The sequence below is a fragment of the Rhinopithecus bieti genome, unplaced genomic scaffold, assembly GCF_001698545.2.
Source record: "Rhinopithecus bieti isolate Rb0 unplaced genomic scaffold, ASM169854v2 scaffold_5023, whole genome shotgun sequence".
NCBI classification, from domain to species: domain Eukaryota; kingdom Metazoa; phylum Chordata; class Mammalia; order Primates; family Cercopithecidae; genus Rhinopithecus; species Rhinopithecus bieti.
The window spans coordinates 2676137-2682620 of record NW_016805223.1 but is presented as its reverse complement, the minus strand read 5'-3'; the positions used below and the strand labels follow the sequence as shown (position 1 = coordinate 2682620).

The following is a 6484-nucleotide window of genomic DNA, read 5'->3' as shown; positions in this document are numbered from 1 at the left end:
TTTTTTTTTTTTTTTTTTTTTTTTACTGTATATACCTACTACATACGTGATTTCATCCCATCTGGTGGCTTTAAGTATCATCTATACTGATGAATCCCAAATTCACCTGTTAATGACAATCATGTTCTCACAGGTACTCAGACCAGAAATCGTTCAGGCATCCTTGACTCTTCTCTCTCACTGCCTAGGTTCAATCCTTCAGCAGCTTTATAACCTCTCCCTTCAGAATATGTCTAATTTTTTTTTATCACTTTTCACCATCCTCAGGACCATCACTCTGGTCCAAGCCACCATCATCTTTCACCCAGATTGTTGTAATAACTTCCTAGTTGGTCTCCCTCTTCTACTTTTGCTCACTATAGCCTATTCTCTACACAATAACTAGAGTGATCCCATTGATATTTTTAAGTGGGCTCCTGCTCACAATCTTCCAGTGGCTTCTGTTTACCTCAAAAGTAAAGCTAATGTTTTTCCTGTGACCTGCAAAGCCTTATGTCGTCTGGCTCCTCATTTTTTCTCTGACCTCATTTCTACTCTTCTTCCCTTTGTTCATGTCTGTGCCAGATACACTAATTTCTTTAATGTTCCTTGAAAATAACAGAAACACTTCCGTACTCAGGGCCTTTGATTATGCTGCATTCTCTGCCTGAAACTTTTCATCAGCTCTTCCTACTATCTAATATATTAATAGTACATGTTTTATTTATTTGTGTTGTTGATCATCTCCCATCTCAAATCATTTTTTGTTTCCTTTCGTTCACTTCAAGTAATAGAACCAAAGAACCCGACTCCAGAGTATTTTAGAAAAACTTTTGAAAGAGGATAAATCAGATTTTGATTATTCTATAACTGTTCTCCAGATTGTTGTCCTAAAGTGCAATGATTCTGTGAAAATATGTAGGAAGAAAAGAATTTCTTAAAAGCGAATGCTTCATGCAGTATCCTCCTCTTAAAGACTTAAGTGCATATTTATATTTTAAAGACTCCTAATAGTTTGGTGAGAGACAGCAGCGTGTCACCATTAAGAACTTAAGCACAGGACCTCTACTGCCTGGTTTCTAATCCCAGTATCCCCACTGTATCATAGCAGTATGGTCTTTGGCATATTATTTTATATCTTTTTGCCTAAGTTTTCCCATCTGTCAATTGGGGTTAATAACAGTACCTACCTCAAAAGGGTGTTTTGAAAATGAAGTTAAAATCTATAAAGTACTTACAACAATGCCTGGAACATACTGAGTGATACTTTATTATTATTAAAAGAAATCTCTTTAATTCTGTTGAAACCTATGCTTACTTGTTCATACAATCTTTCTTCTCCCAATTATATATAGACACTTAATTAAACACTGTTTTGTGGAGCCCACTCTGAAAACACAGGAAAATCATGAAAATAATTTTCTGATTTCTAGGGTCTCATTTGGGATTTAAGTGATTATTTGCCTATCAACTCCAAAGGAAATGACAATAACAAAATAAATATTTTGTCATAATTTTCTTTAATATCACAAATATTGATATGGAACTATAAAATATTTTGGAGAATTCCTCTGAAATATTAGTATGTTTAAATGTTAATATTTTCTTTTAACTACAGTAAACAGTTTATCTTAGGAACACAGCGTGACATCTTTTCTGTTTGGTGAATGATTTTTGCTCTCCTTTTATTCTTTTCTATCATGTCTGTTTAATGACAGAAGTTTCTGTGCGCATAAGGCTCTATGTGTTCCAAAAACATTTCTTCTAGGCTGAGCTGTTGTTGCATTAATACTTCTACATGCAGGCAACATAAACAAATTATAAGTTTTTATTTTAAATTATTAAATATGAAGAGTAAAACTTCATTGGACCATAATGCCATATGTGATACTCTCAAGAAACTGTAAAGATTTTTGTGAATTTTCTTTTATAGCATGCCGTCTTATAAATAAGACTGCCACTACTGAAAAATATAACACACCCCATATTCCTTTTGTGAATAATCCTATTCTGCCCTTTTATTTTCCATTTAAAGATTCTTCGGCCTACCTCTTTTTCTTCTGTTGCTTAACTAATACAATTGCAGTATTTAGCCAGGTGCAGTGGCTCACACCTATAGTCTCAGCTACTCAGAAAGCTGAAGCAGGAAAATTGCTTGAGCCAAGGAGTTCGTGGCTACAGTGAGCTATGATCATTCCACTGCATGCCTGCCTGCCTGGCCAACAGAGCAAGACCCTATTTCTTTTTTTTTTTTTTTTTTTCTGAGACAGAGTCTTGCTCTGTCGCCCAGGCTGGAGTGCAGTGGCCCAATCTCAGCTCACTGCAAGCTCCGCCTCCCAGGTTCCGGCCATTCTCCTGCCTCAGCCTCCCGAGTAGCTGGGACTACAGGCGCCTGCCACCTCGCCCGGCTAGTTTTTTGTATTTTTTAGTAGAGACGGGGTTTCACTGTGTTAGCCAGGATGGTCTAGATCTCCTGACCTCGTGATCCGCCCGTCTCGGCCTCCCAAAGTGCTGGGATCACAGGCTTGAGCCACCGTGCCCGGCCGCAAGACCCTATTTCTAAATTAAATGAATGAATAAATAATTTTTAATCACAGTATTTATCCTTGAAACTGTAGATCCTTCTGAACTCTAATGAAGGAAATATTTCCCTTTCCTTGTACCTACAAAAGAGCAGATTACATTCCATATCATAAACTCACTTTGCAGATATTATTTTTAAGATCACTTTATGAAACACAAAGACTTGTAGAAATTGGTCTCATATCATGCAAAAGTAACCTTTAACTTCCAAAAGTTCCAAAGTCTGATTCATTATACTTAATAGAGGTAATAATACTATACCTGACATTTCTGTTTGCTGAAAAATACCCTTTTTTACTTGAGCCATTCACTGTATATTGAATATTTTATTTTATCCTCAGTCTTATGAGATAGATTTAACAACACCATTCTACTGATGATCAAGAAGAGGCAAAGAGATTGTTTAATAAGTGGTAGAATGAGGATTCAAGCTTGTTTCAGTCTTTAGTTCAAAACCTGTACCAACCACTACACTATCATCCATATACAACATTTAAATAAATGTTTTTAAAATGAATGAATAAGCAACCTAATTAACATGTATAACATTTGGAAATCATAAACATACTTCTGACTGGTCCTAACTGCTGATGAGTTTGGGCAATAAGTCTAACAGTAAATGACTTGGGAAGAACGCATCTCTTCCTATGAAGTCTATTCTCTCATACAATTTTTTAATTGTTAGAATTATTTAGTATCCCATAGTTGCACTAAAACACTAAAATTCTGTTTCTTTGATTGTAGCAGGAGGGTCTGCATAGATTTTCTGTAAGAATATATACACACACTTTGGTGTGGTGTCATGGAATCTGTTTTGCTATTTACCTGTAACACAGACGTGGCCATTCCTCATCTGCGGTTTAACAGTATTGAGTATGAATCCGATTCAAATAGTATGCTGGAGATAATATTGACTAATAGTTAATATCCCAGATTATGAAGTCAGATGTTGGAAAGTTTAACCTCTGTCTACTTTAAAATCTTTAACATGGTGACAATAATGGGACCTACCACATGGGATTGTTGTACTGATTGAGTAAATGCAGCAAAGGACATAAGAATTACTGGTACATAGTAAACAAAATGAATACTAACTGTTATTTGTATTGTTTACTTTGCACTTTTTCTTACGAATTTCTTCAGTAGCTCTCTATTTTAAATTACACTTATTTGTATAACTAAGCCTACCTATATGCTTATCTATTATACTTGAATATAATAGATAGACCTATTTATTATATTAATGAATTTTTCTCTTATTGTGTAACTAGATGTATTTGTTTCCACTAACTGAGAGATTATTTAATTCATTTATGGAGATCCTGCTGTGTGAGATACTATGCTAGGTTCTGGGGATATTGTCACGAGCAAGACAGCTATATTCCAGCTGATTAGAGTAGTAGTCTCAAACATACTTTTACGCTTCAGACGTCTGTCAAGAAACATTTCTGAGCATGCATGCAAAAATGAATATTTATTTATAAGTGGTATACATGTCTCTCCACTAGCATATTGTATAGATTTTACAGTAAACTCAGAAATTGAAATTTAAAAGAGACAAAATAGAAATAAAAAATCTAATATTTTCTTTCCCTTTCGATGTGTTCACCCCCTTTGGAGAATTCAGTGGCTTAAAATATCAAGGGGGAGAGGAACAGAGAAACAAGAGAGAGTATGTGAAGGAAAAGTTCTCTGTGTTGGGAGCCCAACTTCTGGAGAGCCAGAAAAGGCTTAACTAAGGCAGCAATATTTGAGATAGGATCTGAAAGGAGGAATTTGGTGTTTTCAAAGCAAAGGGATTGAGAGTTTAGTGTTCCAGGAATAGTGTTTGTAGCTAAAAGCATTGTGTGTTCAAGAAACTAAGAGAATGCCAGTGTTGTTGAGGAGGGAATGTCATAAAGAGATGAAGTAACATCATCACATCATCAACTTTCTAGTTCCGGTTGAGTGATTTTTTCCTGTTATTGCTAAAAACAGGTCTGAAATAATACAGATTAACAAAGGACTTAAGGAAAAGTCTTATATAGCAAATTACTGCTTAACACACTAAAAGCAATTTTATAATAAATATGCTGTGATCTTTTGCAACAGTAAAAAGTAGTGTATTTTGAAAAGGAAAACTAAAACAAGGCCAAATTAAAATTGAAAATATTTCTCTTATTTTCAAGTAGTCTGAAGGACAACACCCAGGAAACAAATCAATACCACCTACACTTACACTATATTCTCTCTTACACTTATAATGTTAATACTTATTTGGAAACATTTTACTCAGGGTCTTTTAACTGTATAATAAAAGGAAAATCTAGACTATAATTCCAGTAATTATAAAAGCAATATTAATGAAAGTAACAACAACAGCGTACATCATGGCTCAGTTCTGAGCACTTTATATGTGTTATGAAATTTAATCCTCATAGTGACTCTATGAAGTAAATGCTATTGATATCCCATTTTAATTAACAAGAAACTCATAGATGATAGAGCCAGTCTAACTGGAAGCCACCCTCATATGTACTATTCTATGCTTTTTCTCAAGAGCTACTCCGTAAGACAGTGAAGAATGGTATAAAATTGGAGCCAGAATAACTGGCTTATGGGAAAGACTTAAGTGCTTGTCCTTTTGGGTTAAAAAAAAAAAATCAAAGCTTAACAACTTTGTAAAGCTGAGCAGCAGGGAGTTAATATTAAATGGCATATTTTCCTGGCTACACAGTGAAATCAATTATTTTGTGATATATAAGATATATGTCTATTATATGGTATCTGTTACACCTAAAATGTATAGGATCTGAGAAAGATGTGTATGTGTAGGATTCTGTATGTGTAGGATCTGAGAGTGATACAGAAACCTACAAAAATATATTTTCTGCCTTCTGGAACCTATACCTATTCAAGTGAATATTAAATCAAGGCAGTGATAAATAACAAATGAATGGAAGAATCATAGGGGCTATAGAAATTCAAAATTAGAAAGATTATTAGTCATGTTACCAAAAAGAACATGTACATTTACACTTTATCATAAAGGAATACTTCAGTTCAACCAAGCTGTAGAAGAGAGAGGGGAACTGTGTAATCCATTAAGAGGTAACAACTGCATGAGCAAATGTACCAAGGCAGAAATGTGGAAGACAGTCTGAAACAATTAGTAGACTGATACAAGGAGAAAAAACTAAATACTGGAATGTAATGGGATATGCGTTTGAGAAATGTGGTTATAGTGGGCCCTGATTGTTTAAGGAGTTTTAAATGTATCCCAATAAATGGGAGAGGTATTGAAAGCTTTTGGAGCAGAAAAGTGACAAAATAAAAAGGTTCTTAGAAAATAACATGTCGGGGCCGGGCGCGGTGGCTCAAGCCTGTAATCCCAGCACTTTGGGAGGCCCAGACGGGCGGATCACGAGGTCAGGAGATCGAGACCATCCTGGCTAACACGGTGAAACCCCGTCTCTACTAAAAAAAAAATACAAAAAAACTAGCCAGGCGAGGTGGCGGGCGCCTGTAGTCCCAGTTACTCGGGAGGCTGAGGCAGGAGAATGGCGTAAACCCGGGAGGCGGAGCTTGCAGTGAGCTGAGATCCGGCCACTGCACTCCAGCCTGGGCGACAGAGCGAGACTCCGTCTACAAAAAAAAAAAAAGAAAGAAAGAAAGAAAGAAAGAAAGAAAGAAAGAAAGAAAGAAAATAACATGTCGGAAGAAGTGTAGAAGAGAGACTTCAGTTTTAGAAGTCTTAATTAGGAAATAGTTGGAATAATCAAGACAAGATGTAATAAAAAGTGGAATTGAGATGTCGTCTTGAAATTGAGCTGAAGGAATATGTTTTAAACATATTTAAAAGGAGTAATTGATAGAACATTATGTCTAATTAATATTAGAGGTGTTAATATTTATATTGCCAAGAGTAAATGAAGCTTTATTC

The 6484-nt window shown here is 35.4% G+C and overlaps 1 protein-coding gene across 1 annotated transcript in view; it reads left to right on the top strand.

The window, feature by feature from the left end:
- Window positions 1-6484, top strand: part of METTL25 (methyltransferase like 25) — a 131213-nt gene that overhangs the window by 94343 nt on the left and 30386 nt on the right.